Below are 11,139 nucleotides of genomic sequence, written 5' to 3' on the forward strand. Positions count from 1 at the left end.
GAACAATGGAGGAGCAGTAACTGTTGGGTGATGCAAGTTTTCCTTGGCCTGTCTTGCAGAAAGACACTGTCTGCAATTAGAGGACTGAGATCTGAAATCTCTGCAGTTCTTTTCCTCTCAGAAACGCAGCCAGAGTCCACAAAAAGAGAGCTGAACCCATGGCTGCATGTGTGCTGCCACTGCCACCAAAGAGCTCCACATCTGCTCTTCAGTCCTTATTGAAAACAGAGCATGGCAAAGGAGCTGGCATTTGGAGCCAACAACTGTTAAGAGAAATAACTCTGACTCCTGCAACTTGTGTGCAGTGTGGGACACTAAAATGATCCAAGATGCTGGAAAGCCATGGGGTGTTGGCAACCAGGAAGGCTCAACAACATCATATCTGCTAAAATTGTAATGGTTGTTTTTTTTTTTTCTTACAGAGCACTTAAGTGTGACTTTGGTGAGGGTTCACATTTTAAAACTGCCTGAACCTTGCTGAGGTAATGGTGGACCCTTTTGGCTTAAAATTCTGCAGCCCTTATTCTCTAGTCATACAAGAATGTCCTGCTTGGCACAGAGCACTTCAGTCCTGCTCAATCCAGGCTCTTTCCAAGATCCTTCTCAGCTTTAGTATTAGTTATAGAACGACCTTTTCACCAGGGAGGGCAGTGGTGATGGTTTTAAACTGAAAGAGAGGAGATTGAGGTGAGACATGAGGAGGAAATTCTGGAGTGTGAGGGTGGTGAGAGCCTGGCCCAGGTTGCCCAGGGAAGCTGTGGCTGCCCCATCCCTGGCAGTGTTGAAGGGCAGGTTGGATGGGGCTTGGAGCAGCCTGGGCTGGTGGGAGGTGTCCCTGCCCATGCAGGGGGTTGGAACTGGATGATCTTGAAGGTCTCTTCCCACCCAGACCAGTCTGGGATCCTATGATAACGACCTGAGCACAGAGCTAAGCCCCAGCCCTGCCTGCTGTGGAGGCAGAGGCAGCAGGGGTTCAGGCCTGCCCTTCCCAGAGGTGGGCAGCTGGCCAGAGCAGGCACAGCTGGCCACCCTGCCCCTGGCCAGAGCTGGCAGGGCTTTTGGGGCTGCATGAGGCTGGAGGAGGGAGCTCTGCAGGGAGCCAGGCTGTGTCAGCTTTGCTGTTTGCAAAGCAGCGCATTAGGGAGCGCAGTTAAGCATTCAGCGTGATTAGTGAGGCTGGGCACTCAATTCCTTTCATCATTTTGGCTGTCATCCTGAAATACGTGCTCTAGATTTACCACAGATTTGCTTGGTCTGGGCCAGGGAATTTCATTAAGTAACTCCTGCATCATGTGAGACACAAGGTTGCATTAAATGGCCCAGTGATCATTTCTGTTCTTCTGTTTCAATGATCCCTTCCAGCAAAACAAGGATAGCAGAGCAAGGAAGACAAACTAAACTAAGCCTTGGTGTTTAGAAAGTACAAAGAGCCCAATCTATTTAACTGCTGGGGCATTATTTTATTATTTATTTTTTTTTAATTGAATAACAATTCCCAGGATTCATTGATCTTTACATTAGTTGGAGCATCCTACAAGGACAGGAACCATGATGGGGAGAGTGTGAGTAATGAGGCAGCAGCCTAGTGAATCATCTCCCCTAAAGCTTTGTATTTGTAGAGAGACAGATGGTGGTAGCTGTGAAGAGGGAGAGGGAGGAGAAAAGCCTCATTTTTATTTATTTTTTTTTGCAAACAACAAAAGTAGGGATGGAGGACAGTGAGATGAAGAAATAATCAGCAGGTAAGAGAGAAGAAGAGGCTGAGAATACACCGGCTGGTTGAAAAGCAACATGTTAAAATGGACTAGGTTTGGGAGAAAATGTAGGAAGGAAATTACAGAAAAGAAGAGTTTTGTGGCCAGGAGGGGAAAAAACTTACCAAAAGCAGCCCTAAAAATCTATTTGTAGGTAGATGAACTCTTGAGTCAGTTATTAACTTTATGTGTAACTAATGGGGAGGCAGCTGAAGGAATGCAAGTCTCCCTCCCACAGGCTGGCAGGCACCCAGAGAGGCAAAAGGCTTGAAGGGGACAGCAGAGCTGGGGTCTCTCTAACAGCACCTCTACCTTTGCAAGGGGTGTGGGGGACACAAAACACTGTCCCTGACGTAGAAAATAGGAAGCAAAGCAAGAGAGTTACATGCTTAGTGGGATGCTCATCCCAGCACTGGGACAGAGATCACTGGGGCAGAGCCTGCTCTGTGGGCTGGCAAAGCTCAGGTGACACTAATGCATGTGAAGGTTTTTTAGTGCAAGTCACCTGTGTGACAGAATGTGCTTGTGAAGTTGTTCTCCCACAGCTGAGCTAAACCGGCCTCTCCAGCGAGGGAAGGGAACGTAACTCCAGTGCAAAGTTAATCCAATAAAGCCTTGCAAGTAAGACATGAAATGCTGCCCTAAGCTGCCCAAAGAGCTTGTTTTCTCCTGGTAGGCTCTTAACTGCCATCATTTTCATCAAGGACCTGGATGAGGGAACAGAGTGTGCCCTCAGCACATTTGCTGGTGACACTAAACTGGGAGGAGAGGCTGACACACCAGAAGGCTGTGCTGCCATTCAGGGAGACCTGGACAGGCTGGAGAGTTGGGCAGAGAGAAACTTGATGAAGTTCAACAAGGGCAAGTGCAGAGTCTTGCATCTGGGGAAGAACAACCCCATGTGCCAGTACTGGTTGGGGGCTGACCTGCTGGAGAGCAGGGTAGGAGAAAGGGACCTGGGGGTCCTGGTGGACAGGAGGATGACCATGAGCCAGCAATGTGCCCTTGTGGCCAAGAAGGCCAGTGGCATCCTGGGGTGCATTAGAAAGGGTGTGGTTAGTAGGTCAAGGGAGGTTCTCCTCCCCCTCTGCTCTGCCTTGGTGAGGCCACATCTGGAATATTGTATCCAGTTCTGGGCCCCTCAGTTCCAGAAGGACAGGGAACTGCTTGGAAGAGCCACAGAGATGATGGAGGGAGTGGAACATCTGCCTGATGAGGAAAGGCTGAGGGAGCTGGGTCTCTTGAGCTTGGAGGAGACTGAGGGGTGACCTCATCAGTGTTTACAGATGTGTTAAGGGCAGTGTCAGGAGGATGGAGCCAGGCTTTGTTCAGTGATGTCCAGTGATAGGACAAGGGGCAATGGGTGCAAACTGGAACATATAAACATCAGAAAAAACTTCTTTATTGTGAGAGTGACCTCTTTCAAGGTCCCTTCCAACTCCTAAGATTCTGTGATTCTGTGTGATTTGGTGCCACTTAAGAAAATAAAGCAGCTGGGGTCCCTGCAGCCTCCCTGGGACCAGCAGCAAGGCAGATAATGAAGCTGGCTCCTGACAGCAGCCCCACAGAAGGGCACTTTGCTAGGAGCCTGCCCTTCCCTCTTCACCTGGCAGTTGGGCTGCAGGTACTGGAGACCCAGGCATCTTCATAACAGCATCAGCCTGGGCAGCAGACTTTGGTGGGGAGAGGTACTGCTGGAGGTAAAAGAGCCATTGCCACCATTTATGATGCCTCTGGGTAGTGGGTTGGAGGTGCTGGTAAAACTGAAGGAGATACCTGGTCTTAGAATGTAATGGAGGGGGAGAGGGGCAGCTACCCTGGCCTCACAGTGCCAAAGGTGCCATGGGAACAAGGGAAAACGTGTCTTGGAGGGTTTCCTTGCCCTCAGTGTGCAGAACAGGTGTGTGTTATCTTCCAAAGCAAACATCTCTCCTGTTACCCTTTGGCTTTAGTTTAACAGGTTTCCCCATGCCCACGCCTGTGGGAGTTTGCCAGTGATTCGGGTGTGCTTGGGAAACAGGTCCTGCCTGGAAGGTCAGAGCTTTCAGCAGCTTCCCCCTCCACCTCCCTCCAGCACAACCTTGCTGCAGGAGAGCTCTCCCTTCGCGCCAGGCTGGCAGGACCGAGGGGCTGTGTCCGTTCTGGTGAGCTGTGCCCACAGCTGCTGCCACGGGTCCCCCAGCACAAACCCCACGGGCACACAAAGGTCTCACAACAGCCCCTCGCAGAGCCCTGAGACCTCCCAGACACGCACCTCTCCCACCTTGCCAGCGCTCTTGTCAGTGAAGGAAGAACAATACCAGGATTTGTGTGATATTTGTGGGACAGCACTGGCTGCTGCCAGCGAGAGGTGCCCTCTGGGCTGTGGTTTCATGTCTGGAGCAAGCAGGGGTGTCCCTCAGGCACCAGCTCGGAGCCGCGGCCGCTGCCGCTGGCGCAGGCGAAGCCAAACCCAAACCAAGCCCCGAGGTGCCAGCCTGCAGGAGGAGGCAGCAGAGCAGCAGCATCTCCACTGCTGGCTCCAAACTGAGGCAGGAGTGAGCTGGAAGAGCTCAGCCCCTCTCCATCCAGCCTTCCCGGGCTGGGAGCCCTGCCTCAGCCTGATCTCCCAGCCACGCACAGACCACCAGCTGCCTGTCCCTGTCTGCAGCCAAGAGAACTTGTAAACAAAGAAGAAAAAAAACAAAACATGTAAAACTTAGTTTCCCAGCCTGACCAGATCTGCCAGCCAGGCTACATTTCAAGGACTCACTGGTGTAGATGGGACCAGATAAATACAAACACACTTGTCCTCCAGGGTGGCCCTGGGCGCCGCACGGCGCTCTGCAGATCCACACCAATTGGAAGAAATGCCCCTGGAAGAAAAGGCAGGGGGGTGGGGTTTTTTAAACATTTGCTCTTCATTGAAAGGTGTTGGGGACTTCTCCAGTTTCCAGAGGCAGGGGAGGGCAAGTACCTGCTTGGGTCCCTGGCCCTTGGGTCCTTCGCAGTCACTTCTGTGGCCACCGAGCCTGTGGGACTGAGGGATGGATCCAGGGAACCTCAGGCTAGACACAGATGCACCCAAGGGGTGTGAAAGCCTCCAGGAAAGGTGGTGTGGAAGGAGGAAAGGGGGGCCTAAATCCTGCCAAGGAGCAGGAGACTTCCCAGCACCTAGCTTGCAGGGTGGGCAGATGAAGTCCTCTCTGCTGTATTGTACCAGTCTCCTAAGGGGGCTGTGGGAAAGCCCCAGAGAACCAGAAAGTGGGTGCTGTGATGGCAGACACTGGACAAAAACCAGTGATTAAAATAGTTAATAATTAAAATGTATTCCAAAGAATCATGAGCAGCACCACCTGCAGTGAGCTCATTCTGGCTGAATTTCATTCTTTGGATTTTCCACTTTTTTTTTCTGAAGGGGTGTATTCTGGAAATACTATCTCAGAGTCTTCCTTCAAAGCTGCCTCCCTTTACTTGGGCTGACAGTCCTTGCAGCACGTCTGTTCTGGTTTTCATCAGCTGCCTCCAGTGAAAATCCAGTAAAGATGATGCCTTGTGACTGGCACATCCAGCACAGCAGTGCTCTCCTGCACCAGCCTTGGGATGCCCAGCAAGCAGCAGGTGCTCTGTCCACTGCAAAAAAGCCTGGAGTCTTCAAAGGAAGCCATTTAGTAAGAAAGACTTCTGAACAGTCCTGGGGATTGAGGTGAATGGCCCAGGAGCAGCAAGAGCATTAAAGAGTCTTTCATCCCTGGGCTGGGAGAGAGAGTTGAGCCTGGCTTGGCTCTGGCCAAACCCAGACATGTTAGCATCTGGTCTCATCAGTTCTCACTGGGCATCACGTGCAACTCACCCCCAGGTGTGAGCACACCCAGCACCCATCACAGCCTTCCTCCCAGCCCTTCCCTGCAGGCAGGTCATGCAGAGACACTGAGATCCAGCCTCACCATCCACAGGGGCACTGGTGGTTCCTGAAGGCCAAACGACCAGGACACAGGGCACAAGTGACCACTTCTCTCTACAGCAGACTGAAGAGACCCCTGCCAACAGTGATTCCAGATGCTCAGCACTGGCTGTTCCCCAGGAGCAGGGCAGTGAGGCAGGCACTGAACAACTATTTGGGAAACAGAAGTTTCACTCTCACTTTACTGCTGCATCACTGCAGACAGCAGGAAGTTACCAGCTCTGCTCCTTGCCTAAGGAGCCCAGGTGACAACAAACTGGCCATGTAGGTGAAGTTACTGGAGACTTACTGATTGAAGCACTATGAGCATACAAACATTTATTTGTATGGGTCCATTCTCCTTCCAGCCTTACAAGACAGACACTTTTTTCTTGAAGCACTGGCTGTGTAGAAGCTGAAACAGCAGAAAGCCAGTGAGACTGTCCCGAGAGAGAGATGAAAGGGGGCTCTTCAAACAGGCACAGTTGGAACTGAGAAGACAGACAAGGAGTAGGATAAAGAAGTGAGAAAGAGGAAAGGAACTATACTGTAATAACACTGAGTGAAGTAGCAAAACCAACCAGCTAGCATAGATTCATCTTTTCGGGCTTCATGTATTACTTCAAAAGAGGTGAAATCATTTAGCATTTATTATTTTTAAATTAAGGGGAAAGGGAAAAGGAAGAGGGAAAAGAGAGAAAACAGTATTCTCCTCCAGGCTTTTGTGTCCTGTTTTACCTTATTAGTTGGAAACCAACCTACCAAAGCAGCACAGTCCCTCGTGAGGACACAGCCACACTGGTGCCTGTGGGTGTACTGGTGTGTCAGCAGTGAAGAGACCAAGAGCTGCAAGACCAGGCAGGCACAAAGCACACAGAAAACAGAGGGGTTTCCTTGGACACAAAGAATGAAAACTGCACATCTCAAATCCTCACATCTGTTGATTGATGCAGTCCAGACTCCTTGCTCGGTCCAGTTAATTACTCCCAGGAGTAATTAACAGATTGAATGGTAAAGCTCTGGGCTTTGGCATCGGAGAGACAGGTTTCACCATCACATCCGAGTGGTGCCCAGTCAGTGGGGTGACTCCTGGGACCTGCTTCACTGGAGCTTTGCTGAGGGAAAAGCCTCATCCCTGTCAAACCAAACTGAGGGCTTTGTTTCTGTTGCCTGTATTTCTCATTCCTGCACACTTCTCTGTTTTAGATGTCTTACAGAGTTGCTGGCCTTGAACTGCCTGATGCTCCTTGTCCTGGTGACAGTTTCCAGTACAAAAATAGGTTCATCTGGAGACCCACATCATGCTCAGCCTGCAGCCCTGCACAAAATCAGCATTTGGTCTGGTGTGACCCTCTGCTGCCTTCACACCAGTGAAAGAAGAGATGTAGCCAAGCAGAGCTACCACCTGGAGATGGGGTGGGGCTTGGGAAATCATCCAGGGCATTTCTACACTGAGGCTGGTCCAAGCCTACATCTGTGGTGGCACCACTGGTCTTCAGCAGATAGCAAGCAGCCTTTACAAGATCCTGTCTGTGAAACAGCATCAGTGAGACAATCCAGGGACTGCCAGAAAGCCTGGTGTCCCGTGGCTTGTGAGTGAGCTCACGAAATGAATGCCTTCCCAGGGACTGAGCAGCCCTTGAGCTCCCTGCTGCCCACCACCAGAGCAGGTAGATCCCAGGGAAACATTTCATCCTACCAGACGTGCAGTGCCCACACACAGGTGGCAAACAGCATCTCTGTGAGCTCCCAGCCTGTCAGACAAGCCCCAGCACCTCAGACCCCAGTGCTCACTGGGACCAAGCAGCTCTGCATCAGCCCAGACAGGGGCTCTGCTCCTGCCATGCAGCACATGTGCTGTCACCCAGCTAAAAGCACACTCTCAGTTCTGATTTCTCTTTCTGCTCACGTGCTTCCATTAGCTAACCTCTGATCGAAAGAGGAAAATAATTTATCACCTGTTTTCTGTATTTTATAACATGAGAGCCAGCTCCATAGATGGCTGCTCTGTGCTTAATGCTGCAAACCAGGAGGCAGTTCTTACCAAGAGCTTACAGTCTGACTCTATCTGGGACTGGAGTGGCTGACTCTAATCCTTTGCAAATTATCTGTCACTCCTTTGTAAGCCCTGCTTCCTTTCTTTACGTCTGAATTTGGAGTGGGGATAATGAACTTCCTGTGTCACAGCCCGGGATACAAGGAAGCTCATTGTACCCTCACCAAGGAAGAGGCTGTCAGTGAGGAGCTTACAAGGCAGCTCTGAAGGGTCTTGTTAGAATGACTTATTCTCCCAGTTTCAGCGGTTTGATTAAGTGGATCATGTGATAAACAGTTATAATGAACTTCTTCAGATGCTGCCAGGGGAAACCCAGCAGATAAAATGCTGAATCCCACAGCACTGCTCCCTGCATAACAAACTGATTACAAAGGTGGAAAAATCATGCAATTCACTGGTTTCTTCGCCTACTCAGGACAGCACAACAGTCTCATGCAGTTTTCTCTCTGCTGCCCCAAATTAAAACACCCTTGCCACTAAATCCAGCTCAAACTAGTGCAATTTCCCTGCTGCAGCTCACCAGGCAGATTGCAGCTAAACGTAACCACTTGCCAGCAAGTCCAGTCCTGCTTCTGAGGGTTTTCTTTCTTGTCAAAGTAAACAAAATGACACAAACAAAAAAACCCACAACCAAACGAAAACTGAGCATAAACTCACAAGCAACATATGCTAGTTTGATTTGTTTAAAACACATAAATATAATTCAACCTGAATCACCACAGGGTAAACCTCATTTCACTGGCAAGTGAGCGAGGTCCAGCAGCAGACCACGTTCAGGAGCATCCCTTGCAGCTCTGCCCCATACCTGCAGGACCAGGGACCAAGGGAAGGTACCAGCCTCTGCTGTGCTCTCTCCTTCCCCTCCAGTTGGCAGCTTCTTGTTCCTCCTTCTCAGCAGCACAGCCTCTCTTCTCAACCCCGCTCTCCCCAGTTGCCTCCAACTAACAAGCTGGTGTCTCAGCAGAAGGCACCCAGGCTGGGGCATCGAGGGTGGGATGTCCTTGTTCCTGCCCCCCCAGGTGTCAGGAACGACAGTGCTGCTGCTCCTCCAAGGCCAGTGCTGCATCCCTGGCTCAGGTGTCAGCTGCAGCACGGGTGATGGATGGGGAGCCTTTAAAAAAGCCTTCTTCAGGTCCTGGGACTGAAATGAGGGAAAGGCCCCAACAGCCTCTGCTCTCTGACGAGCAACACCCACGTGCTCCTGCTGCCATGGGCAACAGCTCTCTGCACCAGAACACACACCTTGGTCTGGTCTGATAACTGAATAAAATTCCTGTAAGAGGGCCTGCTACACAGAAGAGGGCCAAGCAGCTCTGCTGGCACTTGGAGGTGCCAGGGTAGAGGAGGCAGCAGCTCCAGCTGGGTATGGCATGGCTGTCAGAGAGCATGGGGAGAGAGACAGCAGGGCTGGGCTCTACCTGAGGCAACTGCTTTTACTTAGGACCCTTAATTCAGCGAAGGGGTGGTGGGGGCATGAATGATGCCCTTCCTTTCAGCTGCTTACTGACTAGGTTTGCCCCAGGTCAGATCCCAGACTTCATAAAGTGGCAGCTGAGAGTGCAGAAGCTGCAAAGCCAGCCCCAGGTAATGCCTGTCCTCAGGCCACCTCGCCCTGCATCATCCCACGGAGTAATCAGCTCTTCAGGGTCACCGGGTGAATCCCCTTAAAGGGAATTGCTTTGGGAGTTCAGGTGTCAGGAGAAGCAAGAGGGTAGAAGGTGGTAAAGGGCAAGTCACCTCAGCAGTTCTGCCCTGCACATCACCAGCAGGTCTGGCATCTGCCAGTGGAGCACGGTGGCAGCAAACTGGCAGTGCTGGTTCCTCCACCACAGCTGCAGCCCTTGCCCTTCCCTCCCGTTGGGCAGGCACTGCACACCAGGCAAGAGTGCCCAGCCTGGAACAGCAGCAGTGCCATCACTTGTGCACCACCCTGGGGAAGCCTGCCTGGCCACCAGGCTGCTTCTGAGCAGCACTTTGGAGAATGACCCTGGTTCTGGCTGGCATCTCACTGTGCCCCCTGCCCTGACTGCTCCTCATGCACACGAGCAGCCCCACATCCCCTGTCTGATGTGCTGAGCCTGGTGTTAAACCACCCCACTGACCACCAGTGCAACAAACAACTGCACAGACACACAGACAACCCTGCCGGTGAGCTCCTGGGCTTGCAGGCTGCAGGGACAAGCCCAGAGGCAAGCCCAGGAGCACCCCCAAGCACAGCATCCTATGGGATGACAGGCTCATCACACCGAGTGCTGCTGCTACAGACAGACCCGGGGATGAAACATCAGCCGGGTAAGAACACATGCATGAGTATCAAACGGACTTGTCAAATGAATCAGAGCATCACAGAGGTGGGAAGGGCCAGGCTCCATGGCTTCACCCATCAGAAAACCTATCCAGCAGTTCTGCTTTGAGGTCCAGCAGTTTTGGCATCTCACAGAAGCCCCAGGGGATGGTAAAAACTGGTTGTGTTTTTCAAGCAGCCAACCTGTAAATACAACTGCAGTTCAAAATGTGCACCAAGCTTTGTGCAGCAGCTTTCCCTGCACCAGCACTGGCCATCAAGTTTCCCCAGATCATGTCATTTTTCAATTAATGGGATTGCACAGGTGGAATGGAAGGGATAATCTGATACCAATCAGCTCTCATCAGTTGTGATGGCAGGTAAGAAAGCAACCCTTATCTTGATTTATTTTACAGCCAAAGGGAATTCATATAACTAATAGCAAGAAAAAAGGGATCTTTAAATCATACTTTCTATGGAATCAGTAAGAATCAATAACAGTCCTGCTATTAGACTCAGTCATCAGAGAACAATGGAACTTCAATTCTGTAAACCAAGTGAAAATTTGCTCTTTAAATTACTTGGCTTCCACATAAAAAGGAAGACTCCTGGAAATGTTGGCTCATTGTCCTTAATCACACTCTGGTATTCAGAACTAAATCTCCTCCTCCAAAGCATTCCCGTCAGTTCTACTTGCAAGCTTGGTATTTCAGATCAGGGATGGGTATTGGACATGAAAGTCTTTTTCTTCCCCACTTCACACTTAAAACAATTCAGGTAAAAATAATTTAATTCTAGGAAGCAAATAAACAGGAAAAAAAAGGCAGTATGGTTTTTGTGTTAATTTTGTGTCCCCCAAGCTCTGTGTGCCCAGTTTTAAGAAACAGAACCCCTCAAATTCCCCAAGAACTAAGGCAGACTTGAAAACATGAGGTATGCTGAACCTGGATATTCCAAATAGAAAACCAGGCACTGGTACCTCATTTTCCACTCACCCAGCTCCACATAATCCTATTACAAAGGTCTATTGTAAGACTTCAGTATTTAAATATTTAGCACCTGAAGAGCCCCAGTGAGTGCTGTGTAACATTTCCTTCTGATTCATTCATTTTACCATTTCTCT

The sequence above is a fragment of the Apus apus genome, chromosome 3 (genome assembly GCF_020740795.1).
Source record: "Apus apus isolate bApuApu2 chromosome 3, bApuApu2.pri.cur, whole genome shotgun sequence".
Lineage (NCBI taxonomy): Eukaryota > Metazoa > Chordata > Aves > Apodiformes > Apodidae > Apus > Apus apus.